The sequence below is a fragment of the Grammomys surdaster genome, unplaced genomic scaffold, assembly GCF_004785775.1.
Source record: "Grammomys surdaster isolate TR1022 unplaced genomic scaffold, NIH_TR_1.0 334, whole genome shotgun sequence".
Lineage (NCBI taxonomy): Eukaryota > Metazoa > Chordata > Mammalia > Rodentia > Muridae > Grammomys > Grammomys surdaster.
The window spans coordinates 6,033,770-6,061,191 of NW_021604753.1; positions in this window are offsets into that span (position 1 = coordinate 6,033,770).

The window sequence follows — 27,422 nt, forward strand, 5'->3', positions numbered from 1 at the left end:
AGAGAGAGAGAGAGAGAGAGAGAGAGAGAGAGAGAGAGAGAGAGAGATCCTAGGCCCGGCATGAACTTTTGACACCTTAAAGCCCAACCTCCAGTGACATACTTCCTTCAACAAGGTGGCTTCTCCTAATCCTTCTAATCCTTTCAAACAGTGCCACTCTGATGATTAAATATCCATATAAATGAGTCTAAGGTGGTATAATTATTTAAACCAGTACAACTTGCATAACATATACAGGACCCCAGGTTTGATACCCAGCAGCACATAAACCAGGGTGAAACGCAGTCCTAAAATCCCAGGACTGCAAAGGTAGAATCAAGAACAAGTAAAGTTCAGGTTCCTTGGATGCATAACAAGTTTAAGGCCAGCCTGGGTTACCAGAGACCTTTTTCAAAAAAACAAAATCTAAACTAAACTAAACTAAACTAAACTAAACTAAACTAAACTAAACTAAACTAAACTAAACTAAACTAAATCAAAAACCACTGGGAAGTATATTTTTTTTTCTGTAAAGGGTAAAATGTAAAATATACTTAGCTTTGCAGAATGTTTGACCTCTATCATTTCACTCAGCCACTGAAGTGGGAAAATAGCCTTGGACAATTTGTTAGTGAATGAGTGTGTCTGTAGCTCAGCAAAGGTTTATTTACAAAGCAGGCGGCTGACGGACTTGGCGTCGGGGCTATAGTTTACTGAAGCTGGTTCTTTATTTATTACATTAAAGATTTAAAAATAAAATATAGTATGTCACTTCCCCCTTTCCTGTCCTGCCCTCAACTACTTCATGTCTCACCTCTCTCTCAAATTTGCAGCCTTTTTAATTGTTGTTGTAACCAACATATAAAAACATAAATATATAAACATAACCCACCGAATCCACTTGCAGTGGCTTGTGTGCATGATTTCAGGGCTGACCATTTTGTATTAGATGACCAATTATGAGACTCTTCTCTGGGAGAGGATTCTTCCTCTCTCAGCAATTATTATTTTCCTAAAGTTCTCTGTCAGAAAGTGGGGTCCTGAGGTTTCCTTCACCACATTGAGTATTATTGTTCAGGTCTTGTTTAGGTGGTCATATTATTCATTTATGGATGTATCTTCCATTTTGTTTCCAGTAGACACAATTTCACAGCAGAACTCCTGATCCCCTGACTCTTACAGTCTTTCCACAGTGTTTCCTGATCATTTGTGAGGGATTTTTGTTTTAGATGTGTTTGTTTTATGATACATTGTGGGTTTTTTTTTGTAGTTGTCTCCATTTGCTGTGAAAAGAGCTTCTTTAATGAGAATTGAGTAATACTTATTTTGTGGGTATAAGGATTAATCTTAGAATAAGTTAGGAACTATATTGATTTACTAAGGTGAGGGTAGTATGTACTCTTCTAAGATCCTTGACATCACCAGATCCAGGTAATTGGCTGTGTTTCTAATTCTGCACACAATGTCTATCCTATCGAGTGGGTTTTAATTCCAAGTTGACAGTGCTGCTTTCCACAAATATATGAGTGCCACTTCATTGTATACATGCAATATAGCACTATTCAGTGCCGCTGTGTACAATGAAGCATTCACCTGTAAAGGAAAATGAAATAATAAAATTTTCAGGTAAATGGTGGGAGTAGAAAAGATCATATTGAATGAGATAACACAGACCCAGAAAGACAACCATTACATGTTCTCTCTCCTCTGCAGTTCCTAGCTCCATCTTCATATCATGTAACATGGAGTAATCACAGAAACCAGGAAAGTAAAAACATTGCGGGAGATAAAGAAGGGGGATAACAGAATATAGGTGATGTGAAGAGGATGTGGGAAAACAGGAAGTAACATTCTAATTGGAAGGGAGAAGACAAAATAGAGAACATCAAAGATGTTTGATAAAGTTATACCACTTGGGTAGACAATGCTCTACACAGGAGCCATAGACAATTTTACAAAAACTCATGTACCAAGTATGACAAACCTCCTTTCAGGTTGTTGCCCAGAGTAGTCCAACTGATTCCCAAAACAATATAGGTTATTGCTGTTGCCCTTAGTTGCCTCTCAGAGGCTGAAAGTCAAGTCCCTATGCTGAAGATGCCAAACACTTCCCACACAGGGCTTGGAATCAAGCCAAATCTAACCTGAAAGTCACCTTCTTATGATCTAGCTTTCACAGTGCCAGAAAGAACAATGTAAGTTGTTCAAGGGTGAAGTAACTGTGACCCCAAAGAACTGCCACAACGTCCAGTGTGACAAGCTATCCCTAGAGATATAGCAGAGACTCTGGCTCTCACTGATTCTCATAGCAACCCCATGAGACACATTGAAAATTTGAGCTAAATGTTTGAGCAATTATTATATACTAGAAAAATTGCCTAATTAGAAATCAGGAGAATATTTTCCAAGGCCACTCAACCTTGAATGCCGTGATGGTTAATGCTGATTGTCAACTTGACAGAATCTAGATTCATTTAGGAGACACATTGCTAGGCAGGTCTGTGAGGGAGTCCTGGACTGGGCTAATCGAAGTGGGAAAACACACCTCAAATTAGTACCATTCCATGGGCTGGGGTCCTGGGAGGAATAAAAAGAAAAAAGCAAGCTGAACACTAGCATTTATTTCTGCCTGCTTCTGCCATTATGACTGCCACCACCACATAATAATTTATACACTTAAATTATGAGCTAAAACTAATCCTTCCTTAAGTTGCTTTTGTTATAGCAATGAAAAATAATGCATGAGCACGAGCACATATTCTCTCTCTCTCTCTCTCTCTCTCTCTCTCTCACACACACACACACACACACACACACAGAGACACACACATACACACACAGAGAGACACACACAGACACAGAGAAACACACAGACAGACACAGACACACAGACACACACAGACACACACAGACACACACACAGACACACACACAGACACACACACAGACACACACACACACACACACACACACACACACACACACCTCTTGGTCCAGTTATGGTCACCAGAAACACAGGAGTTTTATGGATTGAATTCTAGCGAACGAAGTTAACAATAGTTAATTGAGTGCTTGATATTTCATAAGAGGTTGGTGCTTAAGTATTCTTTTTCACAAGCACATTAAAACACACAGATGCAAATTGTAACTATTTGAGGTGATGGGAGTTGTTCAATTAGCTCGACTGTGCTTTTATTTCACATTGTTTAATCATGTGAAGATCATCAGATTATACATCTTAAAGCAATGCATATTTTCACTGTCATCCATAACTTCATAAAATATAAAATAAATAAATTAGTTAAATAATATCAACACTAGTGATTGAATCCCAAGCTGAGGGCAGCAGATCTTGTATAACATTGGAATCACTGAAATCTCTCCCTGCATTCAAATGCCACCAGTCATCATGACTTCAGTGTTGAGTTAGTTCCAGAAAAGATGTCACATGGATAGGAGTGTACAGGTGTCACTGTGATTTTCAGAAGACTAAGTCATACAAATATTTGAAAGTTTTACAGTAGCCTGCTGGAATCATTACTTTCTTCAGTCCACAGAACATGAATGCACAGTTGCCTCTGAAGGTCTGCTAAACAATGATTGTGAATCAAGGGGTGAAAGAAGTGTGCTCTTTCTTGGCCAGGGCTGCTGTACAGAGGAGCTTCATCACCAGTGACTGCATGTACAAGATCTTCACAAGACCGAGCTAGCCCAAATCCCAGTGTGGATGGACAAGGGGGCTCCTGAAGTTCCACTATCAGCTGAAGAGCTCTTAGAAACTGATGGCTTTTAGGGTGGAGATAGTTTCAGTTTCCTTCAGGGATACCGTCCCTGATAGGCTGTTCATGATCTAGTGGATAACCCTGCATCCATGTACATACTGGTAGCACTAAACAGACTCAAATGTAAAAGATACCCCAAGAAGTTGTGAGGGAAAGTGGTATGAGAGGATCTGGAGGAGAGAGACTATGCATTTGATCACTGATACAGTATACGCATTTATAAAATTATTAACTAATAAAATTCTTATTTCTGTTTATGTACATGTATGAGAGAACTTGCACACATATGTATAGATGCCTATGATACCAGAAGAGGACACTGGAGCCCTCGGACTTGGAGTTATAGGTGATTGTGGACTGCCTAGTGTGGGTTCTGGGAACTGAAATCTGGTCCCCTGAAAAGCAGAAGGGCTTTTAACTGTTAAACCATCTCCAGTTGCACAGTCCATGTCTTATGGGGTTGATGCTTAAGGTTGGGCACACCTGGCTTAATACCAGATCTACCCAGTTTCATCTCTGTGACCTATGGTGGAGCTAGACTTGTCTCAGCCTTCATATCTCATCAGTGGGTAGAGTTAAAAGTTAAGTCCTTCTTAGTTTTAGTTTGCAAATTCAACAGGCAATGTAATTAACACCATTAATACAGGAAGGCTGTATTAATGTTCACTATACTTTTTAAAATGTTGGTGATGATTACTATTAACAGTTATTATGATGGTAGTATAATAATCATAATAGTAATAAACTTGACAGTGACTAGGTCTACTGAAAGCCATGAGAGGAGGAATATAGACTATTTCTTTATAGTTGGTGGGAGACTGAATGAGAGTCTGCCACCTTCTCTACCATATCTTTTCTAAAGACTACTTTCTCCTAAATACATGAACCTAGGGCGAAAAGAATTCTCTTCAATTTCTCATACATTATTTGGTAATTTGTAATTTGGATGACAGTTGAAACCCATGTAGTGCTGTTTACTAGAAGAAAGCCATTGATGCCACTGATCTAGTGGGGGAGAAGAGAGAGAAACAGAGAGACAGAAACTGAGAGACAGAGAGAGACAGAGACACAAAGACAGACACAGACACAGAGAGTGACATAGAGAATGTGTGTTTACTATATCCCAATATGGATGAAGACCAGAAGGGTACCTCAGCAAGTGTATGGTCACTTCCAGGGAACATTGAGAAAACCAATCATGGGTGAAGGAGACAAAGGAGCAGCAGGTGGCTCCACAGAAGGTCTGCAGGAGGGTATTGGGAGAGAGGGACAGGGAGAAGATGGCTATGTAGAAGCCAAGGAAGAAAGCCAGGAATAGACCCTTCCCTCATAGTTACCTGAAGGTGTCTGATCACAGACATAACAATAGATCTGTGTTTAAGCCACTCAGTCTGTAGACCTTTGTTAGTATAGCCCCAGAGAACATTGTCAGCATTTCCAATTCTTTCTCTGACTTTTTATGATTATTGGTGTCTTTTTATATCTTTCTACACATTGGCGTGTTCCTCTGACTTTGTACCCTCACCTCATCCCTGTCTTGTCTTTCTGTCATGTCTGTACGTGGATGAAATACAGAATGTTTAGAACACAACCTGTCATCGTAGACAGGCTAATCCATGCTTTCTATTTTCCCTTTCCTTGCCCATTTCCCCATTTTCCTTTCATTTCCCCCCACTCCCTGTCTGGACATAAAATAGAACTGGAATTTATTTTTCAGGATTTATTGTCTCTATTGAATAAAGTTTTATGACCCTCAGTCCTAATTTTAAGGCAAGTCACTTGGGTGTTTTACATTTCTCGAATTGGGAGGGAGTCTAGACTGAGCTGCTGTTTTATAAGTGAACCCTGGTTGGTTCCATTGGTTGCTGTGATGGAAAATGTTTAGATTAGATGACCTCAACCTACCAGGTCTTCTGTTACCCAAAAACCTGGGAAATGTTTGTTTTCACTCTCCCACCCAAGGTTTGGAATCAATATATGATGTTGGAGATATGTTGATTTATATAACTTAATGGACGTTAGGTAACTTAATGGACATTTATGAGGTTTGATACAAGAAAAATTTCCGAATTTCTGTTGCTCTGATAAGACACCATGACAAAAAACAACTTGGGAAGGAAAGGGTTTATTTGGCTTATACTTCTGGGCCACCATCCATTACTGAGTGAAGTCAAGGTAGGAACCCAAAGGCAGGGACCATGGAGGACCACTGCTTGCTGGCTCTCTCTCTGTCTTGTTCACAGGATCATACTTAGGTATCTTTCTTTACAGGCCAGGCAAGCCTACTACTTGGCTAGGGATGGTACTACCCACAGCAAGCTGGGCTCACCTGCATCCATACCAATCAAGGCAATGTCCCATACACCTGGCCACAGGACAGTCTAATGGAGGCAATTCCTTATCTGAGGTTCTCTCTCTCAAGGTGACTCTAAGATGTATCAGGATGTGCACCTGATAATCAGTATTAAAATAAAATAGAAAAGTATTTACCCTTTGAACGCTTCCAAACACAGAGCAAAATTAAGCTCAACTTTGTTTCTGCAAGAAGTAAAATATTCCAAGTTGCAAGTCATCGCCACCATTTTTTTTCTTGCATCTTCCTCTAATGCGCTGAGCAGCAAGCTGACATTCGTTTCCAAACAATATAGGTTGGGGGAAAGGAAAAGCGGGGCTTGGAAAATTAACAGTCATAGATTTACTTCTCTAGCACCTGTTTTGATTATTGGATTAAGAAAGTTCTGGCAGCTACTACTGGCTCTGCCAGATGCCGAGGAGCACATTTCAGGGGGGATGTAAGTGGTGTCAGGAGATGTAAGGATCATTCATTTGAAGAGTGAGCTGTCCGGATCAAGCTCTGTTTAGGCTGACAGGACTGATCGCCAGCGTAATGAACATCAAGAACAAAGGGGCTAGGAGACATTGATGAAGCCCAAACACATCTCGAAATATAAAAATGTGCTGAGTTTTAAGACAACACCCCCGAGTAGTGTCAGTTCATCGGCTGGTAAAAACCACTGACACCCAGGGACGAGCTTTTGTTTCCTGCTCTTTGGTGCAGATTCATCCACCGGCTTCGTGGAGGTTTATAAAATATGTTCTTGGGGGACTTATCTGTCAGCCACAGGGCTTAGGGAGAGCCACAACCCCGAGAGATCTCTGAGAGATGGATGGCAATGAGGGGAAGGCAGGCACCTCTTAGTGATGGTGTCATTCATCATCCATCCAGAATCAGCAGGCGTGTGCTGCTCAAAGCTTGGGTATCTGTCACATGAGCATAGGCAGCTTCTGAACACACAAACATGGAGTGCACCCACATGAGAAAACACACATGCCACACAGGGATGCAAAGAGTATGCCCACACAGTTCTTCATTATACATGGCCAACAAAAATCTCACACTTGCTCACAGAACTCGACACATACTGTCTTTCATCAAACATCTTTCCAGGACACAGCCTCTTCTGCTGGAGAGAAATGGAAGACACAATTGCCTAAATGCAGTCTAATGTAGATAAGAGGTAGGAGATGTATTGTCTATAGAATCCTGGATAATTATTCTGTTAAACAGTTTTGCCTGGCAGGAAGAGCTGGGTTTGAAATATAATTCTTGGAGTTACCTTCCAGTACAAACAAGGGTTACCATTTTATTCTGTTAGCTGGTATCTGTAGATGAAGTTGTATTCATGAAGCAAATACATGGTATAGGATTCATGAGACCTATATAGGAGCTTGTGAGAACCTAGCAAGGCTCATGAGATTGGAATTCCCCAGTATTGTCAACCAGTATATCATCCTGATGATGTCTTGTGTGTGTGTTCTTAGACACAGGGTGTTGTCCTGCCAGGGGCTAAGGAAAATACAGAAAGACATAAATCTTCCTAGATCACAAGCAAATTGCACATGGGAATTAAATAAATTAAATAAAATTAAATTAATGATTGAAAACATAGTTCTCCATGTGTCTCTCTTCCTGTTTGTGTGCATGTGCTCATGTACACTCAGTGTGTGACGTGTGCATGGACATGGAGGCCAGAGGTCCATGCTCTGATGATCCATCTCTCTCTACTTTCCACACTATTGGGCTTTGAATGTGTGTGGCCACAGCTGATTGTAAGTTTAGGGGACGTGACCATAGGCTCACATGCTGGAGCAGTAAATGTTCCACTCATAGAGCCATTGCCCTAGCCATTCAGAAATATCCCCAGCCCCATGGATTTTAACTTTAACTGGCTTTAGAAAACTCTTAGCAGTGAATTTTACTGATGATGTGAGAATTTCATATGCACCCTCCATCACACTTACTTCCCTGTCCTCCCAGATCTGTCCCCTATTCTGAACTCTCACCACCCACCCCCCTCCAAAAAAAGAAGAAAAACACGTTCATTTTTACTAAATAGAGCATGGTAAAACTCCCAGTGGCTAGCCTCTTAAAGAAAGCTGATTTCTTCCCTACCCACACTCTCACCAGAAGCCATCAATTGTGGAGAGCCACACTCCAGCATCATTATCATAAGTTTTAAGAGTTCTCTTAGATGGCTTTTTGTCTAGGCTGTTATTTTGGGAGGGGTGGGATGGGAGTAGGAGTAGTCACAGAAGTCTTCTGGAATAGTAACACTAAGGTATCTGTCTAAGGCTTTTATTCAGTCTTAGCCTCATGGGACCCAAGACTTCACTAACAATTGCTATGCATCTATTTGTGATGTATATGACTTTTTCAGTACTATGGACTGAATCTAGGGCCTTATATGCATTACATAATCAAACTACAATTGAGCTGTATCTTCAGAACTCCTTCTCCCTTTTAAAATTTTGAGGCAGTGTCATTGGGCAGCACAGGGTGTCCTTGAACTCATGGTTCAAGTTAGCCTCTGGGATTAAAACTTGTACCACCAGATGTGGCCCAACAAGAATGTATTTTGAGACTCTGCCAGACAGTACACTCAGCCAGGTAAATCATAGATACTGTGTTGTTTAGACCCTACTGGGATCTATGAGTGATCTATTTTTAACTCAATTGAAACAATGGTGTTAAAGAGTTGAGGAATTTTTCCTACACTGAATATGATGAACCTAGGATTCAAAAACTCCAAACTACATTAATTATCATGCCATTGCCTATGTGTTTATGTTTGCCACATGAAAAACACATTCTCAATGTCCTAGCCTTGTGAATTCATTGGTTGACCTATTCCTTTCTAGATAGGCAGAAAAAGGTGGAATTTCACCTCTTATAGGGAACTACTACTTTATATAGGTTCAAGTAATTTAATTTGGACTTGACTTCTAAAACCTTTGTGTTGAAAGACATCCAAAGGACTATTTTTTTCTGCATTCAAATGGAGCCCCCTGGAGGAATAGCGGCCAGTGCCTAATATCCTGCAGTGTGGACACTGATTCTCAGCATGGAATACAGACTCCAGGCAGGATGAAGGAGGTTACACCTTAGAACAGGTTCCTGGAGACATACTCAGAGTACATAAGAACTGAAGGGAAAACCAATCTAGCCTCTTTCTGCATGTGTGTGTTTATGTGTGTATTGGTGCATCGGTGCATTGGTATCTAAGCTAATGTGTGCATATGTATGTATGTATGTAGAAGTCAGGATAGATAACATTGGATGACACTGGATGTTCCTCTGAGGAACTATTCACCACCTTTTTATGTGCTAGCATTTCTCATTGGCATGGAACTTGCTAGGTTGCATAGCCAGCAAGTCCCCACGAGCCTCCTTCCTGTCTCTGCCCCCCCGCCCCTGCTGGGATTACAAGTGTTTTTTAATCATTTGAGCTCTTTTCGGGTGGGCTCTGGGGATCAAACTCAGGTTCTCATGCTTGCAAGGTGAGCACTTTCCCTACTGGACCATTTCCCCAGCACTGGCTTCTTCTTATAGACAAGGAAACCGAGGCCTCCAAGAAACTCTTTTCCATGAGGATTTGTTAGGTGGCTCTCTCAGAAGCACAGATGTCATTGTATACTTAATTCTTTTCATTTTAAAAAGTTTATTTTATTTTGAATTGTGTGCCTGTGTATGTGTGTGTGTACGCGCACGTGCATGGATATGTGCACATGTATATAGGTGTCCTCAGAGGTCAGATGTGTTTGATTCTCTGGAGCTACAACTACAGACAATTGTAAATACTCTGATATGAGTATTAGAAATTGAACTGGGGTTCTCTGAAAGAGAGAGCATCAGGTGTATTTAACCATAGACATTCCTCCAGACCCTGGTCTGTCTTTACATCTTATTTATTTGTTTGTTTGTTTGTTTGTTTGTTTTGAATTCATGAGTAATGTGACATACTCATTTCTGCCTAACTCTTTGCCAGGAATTCTACCTATTTAAATTTAAATTTAAATTTAAATTTAAATTTAAATTTTCATTTTATTAGTTAAATTTGCTACTAGACAACTTGTTTCCCATAAGAACCATATGGGATAAGTAGAGAGGACACATTAACCGTAATTTACAATGACCACATAAAAGTGCCATAATGAAATATTAAGTGGTATTCTATGAGAATCACCCTGCTCACACCCAGTCTCAGGACACCTGTACGCAGGTTCATGGAGACCTTCGTATAGGGTGTAGTTTGTTCAGTGTAGGCAGGGTAAGGAGACAGTCTCCTAAGATGTCTGAAAATTTGACCATGAGCAAACACACACACACACACACACACACACACACACACACACACACAGAGAGAGAGAGAGAGAGAGAGAGAGAGAGAGATAGAGAGAGAGGGAGAGAGAGAAACACCGAAACATCTAAGGTGTCTGAAAATTTGACCATGAACAAAGCCTTAGCCTATCCTGCTCTAGGTTTCTCTTACACACACACACACACACACACACACACACACACACACACACACCAGGATTGCCAGCATCCCCACAGCTGTTGTATCTCTTAGTAACTTCTTCTAACCTTTTCCCATCTGATTTTGCAGTGGTAAGAATCATTTCTCTGTGTGATGGGTCTTCAATATCCCCTTGCCTACCTCCTTGATACAGTACTTCAAAAGATACCAGACTAAATTATAGTGATTCATTATTCCTATTAAAACAAACAATATCCTCAAATTACCCAGCAAATGAAACAATCGTGAACAGTAAATCCAAACAGTAGAACATGGGGCACATATTGGGTAAATGTTATTTTCCAGAAACAAGAAAAGCTTTCGGCAAAGTGCTTAACTTGAATACAACAAAAGGCAATTTAATTTAGTAATACAGCCGGGTGAAAAATGGAGACCTCGGGTTTAATAAGAAGGGGAAAAAGACATGCATATATCATCCGAAAGGATAATTATGAGGAACTATTTTGTATGATCCTGCTAAATCAAAGCTTCTAATGCTTTCTTACTCCTGTCAAAATAGGGAGATTTAAGGTCTTAAAAATGGGAATTCTGCAGACTTCACTGCCAAGAAAAAATGATTTGTCTCTTGATAAATTACTATTGGGCTTTATACTTGGGGAAAAAATACACTTACATTGAAATAAATGCCAAGGAATGGCTAGAGAATTTATATTATTCGTTCGTATCTGTCACTGGATGGGTGGGGAGACAGCACTCCCATTTAAAACATCCCCTAGCTGGCTGACAGAATGCCACCAAGACAAGATGAAAACCCCTGGCAAATGAGGGCGGGCATGGACCCCCACAAGGCTGAATAAACCCAGCAAAAATTTTTGTTGTTGTTGTTGTTCCCTGGATCATGGCAAGGGTTCTCTTTCTTCCGTGTTGTAAATTCAGGAAGGACCTTGCAAAATGGACACTTACCTTTTGCTGATTCTTAATATTCTTGTCAACATTCTGGATAAATTGCTCTCTAATCTGGAACGGCAAAGGGGAGAACAGCAGTGGAGGCCACAGTGCCCCTCACGATGCTTATAGGCTCATTAATTGAACACGTGGTATCAGGAGGTGACATTGTTTGGGGAGGTTGTATAACCTTTGTGATGTAGGGCTCAGCCAGTGAATGTTCGCTGTTGGGCTCATGGTCTTGAAGACGATTTCCACTTCTGGTCCGGTTCAAGCCCTCTGCTTTGCCATCCACTTGGACGTGAGGAAGCGCAGCCGCATGCTTCTACCTTAGGATGAAGCCACGCCCGCCCCATCATTTTGTCTCCTGAAATCAGAAGCCAAAATAACATTCTTCTCCCTTAAGCGGCTTCTGTCGGGTTAGAGAGAGGAGGACAGTACCTCCTGTTACCCAGGACGTTTGATTATTTTATGCCCCCACAGAGCGCTTACACAGTAGGAAAGCGGCGAAAGTGGGAATAAACCTAAGATAGGGAGACAGAGATCAAGGCAGCAGTATAACTTCTTTGAGATACAGTCTCATGTAGCCCAGGTTGTCCTTGAACTTGCTTTGTAACCGCGGATGACCTAGAAGTCCTGGTTCTCCTTCATGTACCTCTTGAGTGCTATGATCTCAGGCATGCCCCATTCCTGGTTTCTGTAGCGCTGGGGCTAAACCCATGGATTTATGCACGCTGGGCAAACACTATCACTGAGCTACATATCTTTTTTTCCCCTTCAATTCACTTTGCTGTCCTCTTCCTTTCCCAGTCCCACCCTTACAAATCCTTCCCCCATGGCCTCCTCCCCTTCTGTGAGGAGCCCCCATTGGATGTCACCCCACCCTGGGACATCTAGTCCTAGCAGATTTAGGCACATCCTCTTCCACAAAGGCCCAACCAAGCGGTCCAAGTAGAGGGAAACGGAATCCAATGGCAGGGAACAGAGACCAAACCAGCCCCAGTTCCACTTGTCTTCTATGGTGTCCTTGACCCCTCTGACTTGCTCAATTCTATCCCCTAACCTTCCACAAGACTACCCGGGCTCTGCCTGATATTTGGCTGTGGGTCTCTGCATCTGCCTCCATTCGCTGATGGATGAAGCCTCTTCGGAGACAGTTATGCTAGGTTCCTGTCTGCAAGCATAACAGTGTCATTAATAGTGTCAGGAATTGACTCTCTCACATGGGATGGGTCTCAAGTTGGAGCAGCCATTGGTTGGTTGTTCCCTCAGTTTTTTGCTACATCTTTATTCTGCACATCTTGTAGGCAAGATAAATTTTAGGCTTAAGGTTTTGTGGGTGGACTGATATCTCCCTCCTTTCTCTGGAAATCCTGCCTGGCTACAGGAGGTGGCCATTTCAATTTCTATACCCCTCTCAGGTAGGAATCTAAACTAGAGTCAACTCTGCCCCCCTAGACTCGTTGTATCCTCTCCCATTCCAGGTCTCCAGCTAGTCACCAGAGATGCCCCCCCCCGCATTTCCATTCTCAATTCTAGACCTCTCTCATCCCCTCACATCTGATCACCCTCCCAGTTCCCTTCCTTACCTCCTCTCCTACCCAGTTCCTGTGGGATAAGTACTAGTTAAGGTTGAAGTCTACCATTGACCAGGTAGCCTTCTAGGGCTTGGCGTGTAATGACTGAATAGCAGAGTTTCTCCTTCTTTGACCTTGTCTGGGGAATTCTAAGTGCCACACTTGCCTCTACTGGAGGAATGTTACATAGCTTCATATAGTTTATAGGATCAATTTCCTTTCTCCTGACAAAACTCGGTCAGCCATCACCTAAGATTCCTGAAATGTTTCAGGAATGTATGTCAGGTACCCTAAGCCCCAGCCAATGATCTTTGCCTATCGTGGATATCCCTACCCTCAGTCCTCCAAAATTTTATAAGCCTTCAATCACCATAAGTAAAGTTGATCTGCCTACTGACAAGCAGGACCAATGTGGTCATTCACCATACATACTCACATGACTTCCAACCCCCTGTTAGATTTCTCTGCTCCCACTGCTCTCATGGTCCAAATCAGCCAACAATCTATGAGAGGGGGAAGACCCACAAGTTCTCTTTCTCCATCTACCTCAGATGACTATTTAGTTTCTCCTTCTGAGTGAGATTTGTGCATCCTCCCTTGGAAGCTCTTTATTGCCAAATTTCTTTGGATTTGTGGATTGTAGCATGATTATCCTGCTCTTTATGGAAAACATCCACTAATAAATGAGTGCACAGCATACTTTCTGGCTAGGGATTACCTCATTCAGGATAATATTCTCAAGCTTCATCCATTTGCCTGAATTTTTTTTTTTTTGAGACAGGGTTTCTCTGTATAGCCCTGGCTGTCCTGGAACTCACTCTGTAGACCAGGCTGGCCTTGAACTCAGAAATCCACCTGCCTCTGCCTCCCAAATGCTGGGATTAAAGGCTTGCAGCACCACTGCCCGGCTGCCTGCAAAATTCTTGTTGTCTTTGTATTTAATAGCTGAATAGCATTCCATTGTGTAGATGTGCTACAGTTTCTTTATCTATTCTTTAGTTGAGGGACATCTAGATAGAACAAAAAGTGGGGAATAACCTTGAGCTCATCAGTACAGGAGACAACTTCCTGAACAGAATCACAGTGACTCAGGCTCTAAGATCAACAATTGATCAATGAGACCCCACGAAGCTGAAAAGCTTCTGTAAGAAAAGGGCAGCATTATTAGGACAGCAGTCTAAAGATTGGGAAAGGATCTTCATCAACCCTACATCCAACAGAGGGCTAATATCCAAAATTTATAAAGAACTCAAGAAATTAGAAAAACCAAATAACCCAACAATCCAATTTAAAAAATGCAGTACAAAACTAAACATAGAGGAATCTCTAGTGGCTGAGAAGCACTTAAAGAAATGTTCAACATCCTTAGTCATCAGGGTAATGCAAATCAAAACAACCCTGAGATCCTATCTTACATCCATCAGAATGGCTAAGATCAAAAACTCAAGTGACAGCACATACTGTTGAGGATTCAGAGCAAGTGAGAACACTCCTCCATTGCTGTTGGGAGTGCAAACTTGTACAACCACATTGGAAGTCAATTGGTGGTTTCTCTGAAACCTGGCAATAACTCTACCTCAAAACTCAGCTATACCGCTCCTGGGCATGTACCCAGAAGATGCCCCATTATACTACAGGCCACTTGCTCAACTATGTTCATAGCAGCTTTATTTGTAATAACCAGAAACTGGAGACAACCTAGATGAGCTTTACATCTTTAACACATGGATAACCTTCAGCAAAACAGAGCTGACGATAAGCAAGCTTCCTTCAACTTATTTCTTCAAAGTCTTACATTTGGACACACTCTGTGCACAGTAGCATTCATGGGGTGAGGGAAAGAAGGCCACACTTCTCCACCTTCTGGTTCACCTCACAAAGCACAGAGTTTTAGGGAACACATTCCTATAACTACTACCTATTTTTTGCCTTACTATACATTACTAAATAATATCTTCATTAAAACTAAAACACTTATCCATGAAAGTAGTTTGATATTTACCTTTATTTATTTATTTATTTATTTATTTATTTATCTATTTATTTTTTATTGCTTTTAATTTTATTAGCATAAGCATATTATATGTATATTTTATTAGCATATTAATTATACAAAATAATGGGATTCCTTTTGACATTTTCACACATGAATATACTATACTCAAATGAGATGCACACACCTGTCCCATTGCTCATTCCTGCTCCCTTCTGTCTGCCTGATCCTTCCAAAATAGTCCCTCTTCTAGTTTTATGTCTTTTATTTAAGGTCTAGATTTATATATGAGTAAAGACAATAATATTTTTGCTTGAGTCTGGCTGATTTGCTTAATGTGATAATCACCACCATTTACCCGAAAATGAAACAATTTCATTCTTTCTCATGGTTGAATGAAACTCGGCTGTGCACACCGTTCACCCCTTCCTTATTCGTTCTTCTGTGCACATCTTGGCCGGTTCCTTTGAACAGTGTCATAATGAACATGGATGTGCAAGGTTCTCTGTGACACGTCGGAGAGCTGCACCTGGGTCTTATGGTACCCCCACCCCCATACTGATTTCCTTAATGGCTGTGTGTGTGGTGTACAACTTGACAATCTCTACCAGTCTTGCTATGATGGTCACCCTTTCCAACACCCTCACAATTTATTGTTTTCTTGATGATAGGCATTCTGACTGACTGAGATGGATTCCTGCTGTGTATACCAGACACTGTCCAGGAAGCCTTCTAGTTTGAATGCCCTAAGATTCTGTAGCTGCCCAACTTCTGAAACAGTGAGCTGAGGCTGGGAGACCTTTGTTCTTTTACTCCACAATTGAAGTGGGTGGACCTTTCATTAGATTATAAGGTTGGAAGGGGTGACTGTTGAGGCTCCCCACAGGTGTATTGCCCTCAAAGGGCTGATATGAAAGTGGGAGTCAAAAGAGCTGTTTCAAAAACCCAAATGAAGATTATCTAAATATTTACCTTCTGAATTTGGAGTGAAAGGAACATGTTACATCTGGTAAGGGGCCTATTAATCTCTGTTTATTGAGATCACATTCCAGCAAATTCTAAGGTAGGTTATTTTCCAAAGCAAACAATCAAAAACTACGTTGAATCATCCAGTAGCTGAGTTGACTAATGACTCCTCTCTAACAAAGTCACTCACCAGCTAGCTAACTCCTTCGAGCGAGGCCAGTTCTTCCTGACTCAATTGGGAGTTTTGCTAGAGGGGTTTTTTCTTGGTGTTAAGAAAAGGGGGACATCTAAGATTTAAGTTAGACATCTCTCTAAAATGCCTTGATCCAATTTTATCTGAGTAACACCAACTAGACGTATTTTATCCCAATTCTTTTTAAAATTGTAGTTTATAAGACATCACCCGTGCCACAAAACACTTTACAGTTTACAATAGACTTCACAGTTTGCCAATAGCTGTGTCTCTTCTAGGGTGCTTAATAGTTTACAAAATGCTTTTCTGGTTTGTGCATTTCTTTGTCAAAGCTGTCCTATCATCTTAAAAAATATCTCCATTTTGTGAATCCCCATCTCATACTTGTAAAGAAGTCCCCAAGCAGTACCAATAACCACACAGGTTCAGAGTCCAGTGATGCCACTGCGTGTTTCCTCAGTGATTAGAGGGATTATGAGCGTGGGACGAACTGGGTGTCTGTCATGGAGTGGAGATACTTCTTTCCTGATTATAAATGTTGTAGGTCTGTAGGGCTAGAGAGACAAGCTTAGTTGGTATAACATTTGTGCAAGTGTGAGTGTCTGCATTTGGATCCTCACAACATTGACCATTGTAACACACATCTGTGTTCCTACAGTAAGATGGGGGAAGGGCAGAGATGAAAGATTGATGCAGGTGGATGCAGGTGAACTGCAAGAGATAGTGTCTCAAACAAAGATGAAGGAGTGGATTGACATTCAGAGTTGTTCTCTGACTTCCACACATGTACAATGGCATGCATGCAATCTCATTCACATATATGAACACATACACATCATAGTGCACACATCCAGATATATATAAAAAGAACATCATGGATGTAAAGCAATGTAAGTGATAGACAGCCATAAATAGGTCCATAATCAATGGCTTTCCATGGGTAGAACTTTAGCCTGTAGGGACACATACAGACAGGTGGTTCTTGCATCTAGGGGAAGAGATGCCACTGTTATTGAGTGAGTAGAGACCAAGGAAGCAGTTAATCATTTTGTAATGCTTAACAATCAGCATATAAAAATATGTAGCCCACAGTACCAACAGCAGTAAAGTTCAGAACTTCTGGTCTTACAAATGTCAAACTTCCCTGATAATTTTATGCCTCTCATTTCTTGTTTTAGAAGGATGTTTAGCACTATGAAATGATCTACCTGATAAAACAGTGAGCATGCTGATGAGTTCATCTAACTGGGATTAGATTAAATTTTCCCATGGGGAAAATTAGGCTATATGTCTAGGTGATGCAGACCCATGGCATAAGTGATCTTGACTCTCCTACTCTGTTTACCTCAGTCTGTACTGAGCACCATTCGTGGTCATAGGTGGACTGAGGCAGCCACTCATGTTCATATCTGAAGGTAATTAAGCTAGGTACTCTTTCTTAAAATCCAAGAATAAAAGTGGTTGTGTGTGAATAAACTCTCATACCTTACAGGGTTTGCTTAATTGAAAAATGTATTCAAAGTACCAAAGGGAGAGCTATTTACATAGCTGATTCTGATTAAATCTTCTATTTCCAGCGCTATTCTTTCTGGGGCACTAACTTGTAGCTGATAACTGGAGTAAAACCACAGTGACATCACCTATTGTTCCCACCAAAACCTGCTCCCCTAAAACAGCTGAGTAGATCTACACATGTTAATTCAGTGTTTCTCAGTCTGGAATGTTGAACCATAAATCCTTCCCTAATACATTACACATGCGCAGATACACACTCTTACCTCCTGCAAATTAAAAGTCATATATATTATCGTGCCAGAGCATTTCTGACACGCAGATCCAGCATGCTGAGCCTTAGGCAACCACTGTGTCTACCATGGTGATGTATAACTGGCCAGGGAGGCTAGCAAAGCCTGGTATTCAATGCCTAATCATCAGATACCCGGTGCAAAGCTCATTTTCCATTGTCTAAAAGACCTCATTGGTGGGAGGCTCCTCATCCTGGGGAGAATAGCTGAGTTTAGTAACCTACATTAAAGGCAGAAAATAATATTGCTGTAGAATCCTTATGACACACACAGCTGCTCTTGATTTCTTATGTAGCCTGTTCTATGTTTGCTCTGGGATCCTACTAAGTTCTAGGGCCCAGTCTGCTGGCATCTGTGTAATAATTTTTGTGATGTGGACTGGGGGCCTTGGATGTTGAAACTTTAATAGTTCTCAATTATTAATGCATGCAGGGAGACTCAGGCCCCTCGGCCTGTCTTTCATAGCACTGTAAACCGGTCTTCCTCCGTTACCTCTGATTACTACTCCCTATGAGTACCATCTATAAGCTCATTCCGAATGTTCTCTTAATATTAATTCAAGTACGCTTTACACATTTCTGATTTTTAGAAACTAGAATATAGCAAGGTATTTATAAAAAAGCAATCATGAGTTCTAATCCTGATTTAGCCACCTCTTCTCCATATGAGCCCACGGCCACAGGGGAAAAAAATGTTTATTTACTAAGACTGTTTTTTTTTATTATCTTGTAGCATAGAACTGAGCATTGGATGAGGTAATTTTCCAACAACCCTGACATGCAGAAATCATTCGGTAAAATAATAATAACAATAGTAATGATAATAATAGTAATAATAATTTACACTTCTTCTTGTCCATATGGACTTACGCTACAAATGTCTGCAGTACTTTGAGGAAGATGCACTTTGCTTTCCTTTTCAGTTTCTCAACGTCTATAGCATATCTGATCCCTTCCTTACTTTTTGTAGTTTTCTCTTGTCATCTGCCGGAATTGTAGCTGTTGCAGCATCTAGTCTTCTGGTTGGATATGTTGATTAAGAGGTAAAGGCATGTCTGTTTTGCTCAGCTTGCTCTGTATTCTGTATGCTTGGAACTCCTTCTGTCAGAAAGCAAGTGGTAAGTGATCATTCAAATAATGGGCAATAGAGTGGACAGTCAGGACGAGTCATTTCATAGTATTCAGCATTATGCTAAACTCTTGTTTCTTTTTGAAACAGGGTCTATGTAGCTCAGGCTGGCCTTTGAGAATCCTCCTGCACTAATCTACCTAGTGCTGGGATTATCGGTGTGTGGCATCACACTGGATACTGAATTTTTTATACATGCAATCTCCTAGATGCAAGCATCATCATCTAGATTGTGTGATGAAGAAATTGTTGCTTAGGGAGGTGAAGTAGCATGAGGAAATTACGTATCTAAGCAGTACGAAGATTTGAACTTTTCAATAGGTCTCCAAGCCTGGACTCTTATATTTTTGGTTGTGAGCCTAGGCTTTAACGACTGACCCATCTCTCCAGCCCTAAGCCTGGACTCTTAACCATTATTTGTGACACCCCCTCTCCAATGATGCCAGACAGTGAGAGAGGCAACCACCCACAGGCTTTGGGCTTGCATAATGAGAGTATTGCATAACCTTCCTGTAAGTCAGTGTGAGCTGCCCAAACAGGTTTCCAAAAATATTAATCCTTTTCACTCTTCCTTAGCTTTTCTGGACTTGGCATCCTTTAATCTTCACATGAGAGTTGGTGTCTGATGAAAACACTGGACAGAGCAAGGGTAAGCAATTTTCTCAGGGTCACTCATCCAGCCACTGATGTGGAAACACAGAACCTTCTGATGCTTAGAACAATTAGTGGAACAATCACACAGGTCAGTGCAGCCACCCCCACCTTATCCTGTTGTGGACTGGTCCTTTGGAGATAGCTAAGGATGAGCCTGGAGCTATGGGGAAGGCTCTGAGCCTGGAGTCAAGAAGCCTGTGCTCTAGGGTAGACATGCCTGGGAACCTGAACTTGTGGCTTCTATTTGCTGAGCCCATACTTTTGCATGTGAACAATGTGACATGACAGATTGCAAACGTTCTACAAACCTCAATGGAACATAATCTTTCAACACATTTGCTATTAAATATCCTACTAAATCTTTTATTTTGTCTCACCTTCATAGTCTATGTACCTAGAACAGGTTGTGGCATTTAGCATTTATGGAGTAAATGGGTGGTTGTGAATGAGTGAGCCAGTGAGTAGCACCTGGTCCCTGCCCTTTGCTTAGTGGACACCAGTGACCTTGTAGCATGCTGAATTCTTTAGCTGAAGTAAGTGCACGAGGACTTGGGAGCTCTGAGAAGGTGCAGGTCCCATGTCTTTAGGCTGGATGAGAATTTAGAGTCCTTTTCGAACACGGTGACTTCTACCTACCAACACCTAAGGACAAGTGGAAGCAAACAGGGAAAGGTGTGGACTAAGCTACATTGTGGAGAAGTCAGAAAGTTTTGCTTACTTGTTCCAGAGAAGTAAGGAAAATTCAGCATAGCTAAGTTTAAACTTCAGAAAGGCAGGAAACAGAGGTCAGAGTTGAAATGAAGACTGGGGTACTGAGAAGACGAGGAACAAAACTATGCTAAGGGCTGGAGCTTTCTGGTTTCTCTGTGTGAAGTTCTTTGGGAGAAGTTGTCTGAAAACAGGAAGGCTTATCTGGATGCTGTTGATGTGGTCTAGAGAAGCACAGTGTGGTCTCATCAGTAGCAGAGGAATGGATTACGGAAACCGAGTAAAAGAAACAGTAGGATTTTGGCGTCTTGGGCTCACTCGTTCACTCAGAGGGGAGTGTGATAGTTAATTTTGATTGAAAGCTTCACTGGCTTTAGATGTACTTAGGATACTAATAAATTACAATCTCTCTGTGTGTCAGTGATGCTTCCATAGACAGCCAGGTCCTGTAGGCTCTGACTTAACCACTGAGTGTGCTGTGACTTTTCTAGGGAGAGATGAACACCTAGAGTAACGGTCATGGAAGCGAAGCATTTCTGTACAAGTGTAGCTTGACGAAGCAGTGTCTTTACTGGAGCGACTTGCAGCGGTGTGGGTGACTGAGGAAACTGACGAGGCTCTGGTTCTATTCACCCCATTGCCCTATTTTGTCTACAGCCCCCATCTCCGAGCTCACTTTTCCCAGACAAGTCTCCCTACTATTACTCCCTTTCTGACCCGTGGACTTAGCCAGAGCTGCTTGTGTGAGCATGGATATGAGATTATTTACTGGGGCAGGGGTAATTCAGTAGTAGTTACATCCTACGTTACTGAATAACAATGACTCTTATCTTAGTCATCAATGGCAAACCATTCTTCACCAAGGGGCGGGGGCTATGGTCCCTTCTTCTACCTATGAGGAGACGTTGATGGGTCCCATCTTCTTCAGATAATCATAGTTTCTGTCAAGTTTTGAGTGTAGAGGACAAGTCTGGTCCAACAGCGAGATTTCCACATCACTGCCTCTCACCCTTTTCCCTCCTAGTCCTTTTGTCCCTCTCCTGTGATGTTCCTGGAGCTTTGGAGTGAGGGATACAGATGTCTCATTTAGTACATGACAGAGCCTTTTTCTTGGAACATTCCCTCTTGACACAGAAGTTACACAACAACCCTGTTCACACGTTCTTGCCACCTTAATGTTCCAAGCAAGTGCAGGGGCCAAGCAACCATGGATCATGTCCTCTAAAGCGGTGAGTCAAAACAAATTCTTCTTTATGTTGCTTCTTGTATGTTGCCACAGTAAGACAAAGCAACTAATGAAGGCAGGTAGAAGATACGTGAGCCTGGGAGCACAGCCATGAGTCATAGCTCTTGGTCAGGAGTCATCCTGTCTTCAACAGTGCGGGAAAGAACATCTTGAGGAGGTTAATGTAGTCTGAATATCTTGAGGCTCATCTTCCTCCCGCTGCATGTGGCAACATGATCTCCACCTGCTGTCAACAAGGCCTTACCCATGCTGTCATCTCAGGCTCCAGTGTCTCTCTTGTCCCCATAGTACTCAAAACACGGCTCGGCACATTAATGGCACTCATCAGTCTGGTTATTTCACCTTTTCCTTTTAATTCCTGAGACAAAGAACTAAAGATCCTTTTCACCGTTTATGAGGAAGTCTTTCTGTAACCTGTTTTGTAGATGAGGAAACCGAGACCTAAATTGCTTATAGATGTGGCTCAAGGTATCAGAATTAAAACGCAGAGCAGGAAGATGGGGAGATAACTCAGTGGTTAAAATGCTTACTGTGCAGGCATGTGTACCTGAGTTTGGATCCTCAACATTCATGCAAAAATCTGCGTATAGCTTCAAGCATGCCTATAGCTAGTGTCTGGCTCACTGCCCTGATGGTCTATGTGAAATGGTGAGGTCCAGGCTTAATGACTATGCCTGTGTCTGAGTCTAAAATGAAAAGAAAAGAAGGTGGAGAAGTGATTGAAGAAGTTATCCACACTCAAACCTCTGCCTTCCACATGCACCCACACAGACAAGCACATATGTATGCACACACATACACACACACACACACACACACACACACAACCATTCACACATACAAACATACATATATACACAGGAAGGGAGGGGAGTATTGGAATCTTTCAGTGTTGTTCAATGCAGTATCTAGTAGCATGACCAGCTATTCCTCATACACTATGTAGCTACAATGGACCAGGAGCATAAGGAATAGTTAAAAAAAAAAATCCTAATTGTCACGGCTGTTGCCAACTAAGGGGAAGAATCAGGCAGTCATAGTACAATTGATCTTGCATATCTGCTGAGTGAAGAAGGAGCAAATGAATTGCATGTGCTATAGATGCCCTGGGAACACAGCAGAGACAGCCTTAAGGGCACCGCCTATACAAGGGCTCCAGGAGTACTATGTCCATGTTTCATAAAATAAGTAAAGGCTGAGGTCACAACATGGTGGGCAAATTACAGGACAGGTGCTATGTGCAAAAGAGAGTGAAGGAGGGGCCAGGCTTCCTCTGTCACAAACCACTTTTGAGATAACCATCCCAGGTTCTTTAGAGCAAGAAGTGACTTTCCAAGAAAATTGTGTGTGTGTGACTGTGTGTGTGTGTGCGCGCGCGCGCGCGTGCGCGCATATGTAAGTACCATGGCGAGAGGCAGAGGACAGCCTTAGGTGTTGTTCCTTATGATCAATGCATGTTGGTTTTTTTTTTTTTTTGAGACAGGTTGTCTTACTGGCGTGGAGATTGCCGAGTAGCCCTAGCTAGCTTCCTAGTGAGCTCCAAGTATCCACCTGTCTCCTAGTGTTAGGATTGTAAACGTGCACCACCACCAAGCCCAGCTATTTTACATGGGTTCAGGGAATTGAACTGAGGTCTTTATACTTGCGAAGCAATCACTTCACTTATTGAGGCAACTCCCTACCCCTTTTAACCTCTCTTAAAGCCCTCAGTACGCCTCTCAAAAGCAATACCTTCCAACACTACACTGTCCTAACTTAGTTTCTATTTCTGTGGGAAAAACCACCATGACAGAAAGCAATTTAGTGGAGAAAGGGTTCATTTTTAACTCACAATTCTGTGTTACACTCCATTATTTCAGGGAAGTCACGGTGGCAAGAGTTTGAGACAGCTGGTCATATCATAGTCCAGACCAGAGGGAGACAAAATGCATGTAAATTGCTTGCTTGTGTTCAGTTCCATTTCTCCACTGCCATACAATTCAGGACCACCTTGCCTAGGGAATAGTTCCACCTGCAGAAGACTGGATCTTCTCACATCAGTTAGCTTAAGCCAGCACCACTAACAGACATGTTCATTATCCAACCCAGTATAGACAATCCCTCATTGATACTCACTCTATAGGTGATTCCAGCTTGTGTCAAGTAAGCAATTGAAGCTAACCTCCCCCAGGCACCAAGAACTGACATGAGTATTGCTGGAGATAAACCATAGCATCCACCATGGGGTAAATTTGGCGATACAAACTCTTCTTTTTTGTTTTGTTTTTGTTTTTCGAGACAGAGCTTTTCTATATAGCTCTGGCTGTCCCGGAACTCACTCTGTAGACCAGGCTGGCCTCGAACTCAGAAATCCGCCTGCCTCTGCTTCCCACGTGTTAGGATTAAAGGCGTGCACCACCACTGCCCAGCAATCCAAACGCTTCTTAAAGAAGGGCATCAAAGTTGCTTACAGGAAAGCAAGAAGCATGACAGAGTGTTTTTTAGAAACACACTTTCCGCAAAGCCACACAGGATGGCATGCAGAGTGCTCAGAGGAGGGTGGGACGCCGGAAAGCAGGAAGCAGCTAGCCCTTGCTGTTTGCATCAGCCACTACTTAGGAGTATCTTTCATTGTTGTCCTGAATCACACACACACCACAGCGTCAAAGCAGAGAGAAACTTCTCTGTGCCTGACACATTTCACACAGAGAAATGGATTTTAAAACTGTTTTCAACTAACAAATTGACAGTCTTTGCCTTCCTTCACCCAGGACGCACTCCCTGGTGGGAAGTGTGGGAGGGGTGGATGAAGGCTGATACAATCTAATCCACTGCTCACAGGGTTGGAGCGAGAGTTCTTTCTAATAACCCACTAGAGGGTTCCCCCTCCTGACCCATTTTCCTCCTAAATCACATAGCAGAGGTCAGAAGAAGGGGTGATAAGCTGTCCACCAGAAGGTAGCTTGAAAAGTCCTGGTTCTATTCCATCAGAGCTCCGTCAGGGTTTATAAATTGTCGTGTCTGTCTCCACGAAAAGGGAAAAAGTCTACTGTCTCTCAGAGGAAAAAAAAGTGCACATTTTCAACTTAGATTTATCATTTTTAATATTGTTGGAGACTAGGAGAGACACAGGACAAGAGAGGTGCGTGGCTGGGGCAGAGGCGAGCAGTGAGAAAGGACAGCTGACAGGTATGAGATAAGGACTGGCCTTCCCTCTGCAGCACAGAGGCTGCGGGGGGGGGGGGGAGGAAAGGGGTCACTACAGAGAAGCTCCGGGTCCCAGGGACAGGCTTTGTGCCTCTGTGCTTGCCTTTAAACTCAGGCTTCAGCACCACATGTTTTTATGTGAGTTGCTTCATCTCTCTGAACTTCTTCACCTTGGAAATGGAGACAATGAGAGGACAGACCTTTGTAGGGTGTTTGAAGGTTGTGGAGGACTGATGCCATCAAGTATTCAGCCAAGTGCTTCATACTTCAGCAGCATTTAGGCTAGGTTGTAACAAACAAACAGCAACAAAACTAACAAATGGGTGGGTCTTATTAAACAGAACATTGTTACAAAGAATAAGGATTAGGCGTCTTCTATAGACAGACTGTATAACACTGGGTAGTGGGGCTGTATTTTACCAAGTACCACTGACTGTGTAAATGGAAAGCTAACTGGAAGTTCCAATTTTCTCTTTTCTTCCCTTTCTCCCTCCATCCTTCTCTCCCCTTCCCCCTCTGTTTCTCTTCACCTTCCTGTCTCAATCATCATTTTGTATCAATTTTAGCTGCTTTATTTTCCTCTCCTTGAAGACAAGCCATTTCCATTTCTGCTCCATTAACTCCAGCCATCGCATTTCTTCCAAAGCTGCTCCCACCGCTTACTACTTACGGCAAGCCACACTATTCTGCATCTCAAGGAGCAGAGATCTCATTGACCTGGGTGGTCATCTACCCCAGAGCTGATCTTAGATTCCAGGAAAATAGTGAGGATTGGAATTTGTGGTCACATGATAAAGTGATGGCTAGTTCTCTGGGACTGACTTGGAGCCTTGGGACTGTAGAAGCTGTGGTGAGCTAGAACAGTGGGAGGTGGGAGGTGGGGACCACAAGTGTCCCTTGCAGACTATCTGCATTGCTCTCCCAGTTCTCCTCATGTATAAAGCACACAGAAACTCCTACCTGGTTAAATGGGAGAGAAATGTTGGCTAATCAGTATATTTATATATAAATTCAGCATCACTTGTGTTTTCGTTTGTATTGGGCCCATACAGCCAAGAGATGCAGGCCTGTAGACTAAGCTGCTATACATTTTGAGCTTTTCTTGCAAAGAGATGCTACAGTAGGCTCAGAAACCATCCCGCCTGTCCTCCCGGGCAGAGTTTGGATTTATGCCTGTGCTAAATCTGAGTTTCTATTGATGTGCACCCAGAGAGCTTTTCCCTCTGGGGACAATTGTGAAGTTAGGAAACATTCTCAGTCTGTCCTAACCACATGCAGCCAGCTCCCTAGACCCTCTTTCCCTGCTGTGGTGTGCATGTCAGTGGTGGGTGGTCATGGAAAAGCAGGAAAGACAGAGCCCATTAGACAGAACTGCAGGAGGATAAGGCTTGCCAATTATGTTTTGTCTCTTTTTGCTTCCCCATGATTTTTTTTTTAAAGAATATACACATTCTTTCTGGTGCTCCCCCTGGTTCTGTGCCTATAAAATAAGTTTAATGGTTGAATTTTCCTTAAGATAATCAGAGGCGGTATAATTTATGCATATGAATGGCATTGTAGCCAGATGTAATTTTGCTCGAAGTTGTGGCATTACAGTTAGAAATGGCTCTGCTGGCTGTGTTTTGTAGAATTTGCAATTTATTTAACAGTTGACTGAGCACTGACCTCAGATAAAATAACCATAATCAAAGAGTAGTTTTAAAAAGGATGTAAAAACAAAGGTGGGGTGTGGGCTCGGGGAGAAACAACAGGGTCTACTGCTGGCTAGAGAGAAGAGCAGGTGGGCGCTGTTTAACCAGTGCAAGTGGCAGAAGGGTCTCTGAGGAAGCAGGGTGCAGGCACCTTTCACGTGGACATCATAGGGCTTTCCGTTTGTAGTCTCTTCCCCATTTGATTGAAAACAGATTATTTTTGCATTGCTTATGGAAGCTGTGAGTCTTTCCCACCTCTTGCTGGTTTCTGATGCTGCAGGGTCACACAGGAGTTTCATAGAGCTGCTGCAACTTGGGTAGGCAGGAATTGGAGCATCTACAGCCTCGATAAGCATCCTTAGTCTCTCCCAGACCTTAGCCCTCCTGTAGCCCATCCATGCATCCATGCAGCAACCTCTTCCCCTTCCATGCTGCTAGTGTCTAGTCTGTCAGGCCTATTGTATTTCCTTACTCTTGCATCCAAGGGACCAGGGAGAGTGGGGCAAAGTACTTGCGGCTGGAGCAGTAGCCTCATGCTTTAATGTTATCATTGAGATTAAAAAAGTAAATCACTACTTTTTGTCTATGGGTGTTTTGCCTGCATGCATTTCTGTACATCATCTGCATGCACCCTCAGAAGACAGAAGAGGGCTTCGGATCCCCTGGAACTCAGTTACATGGATGTTGAACTGCCATATGTGTCCTGGAAATTGAACCTGGGTCCCCTGGAAGGATAGTAAATGCTCTTAAC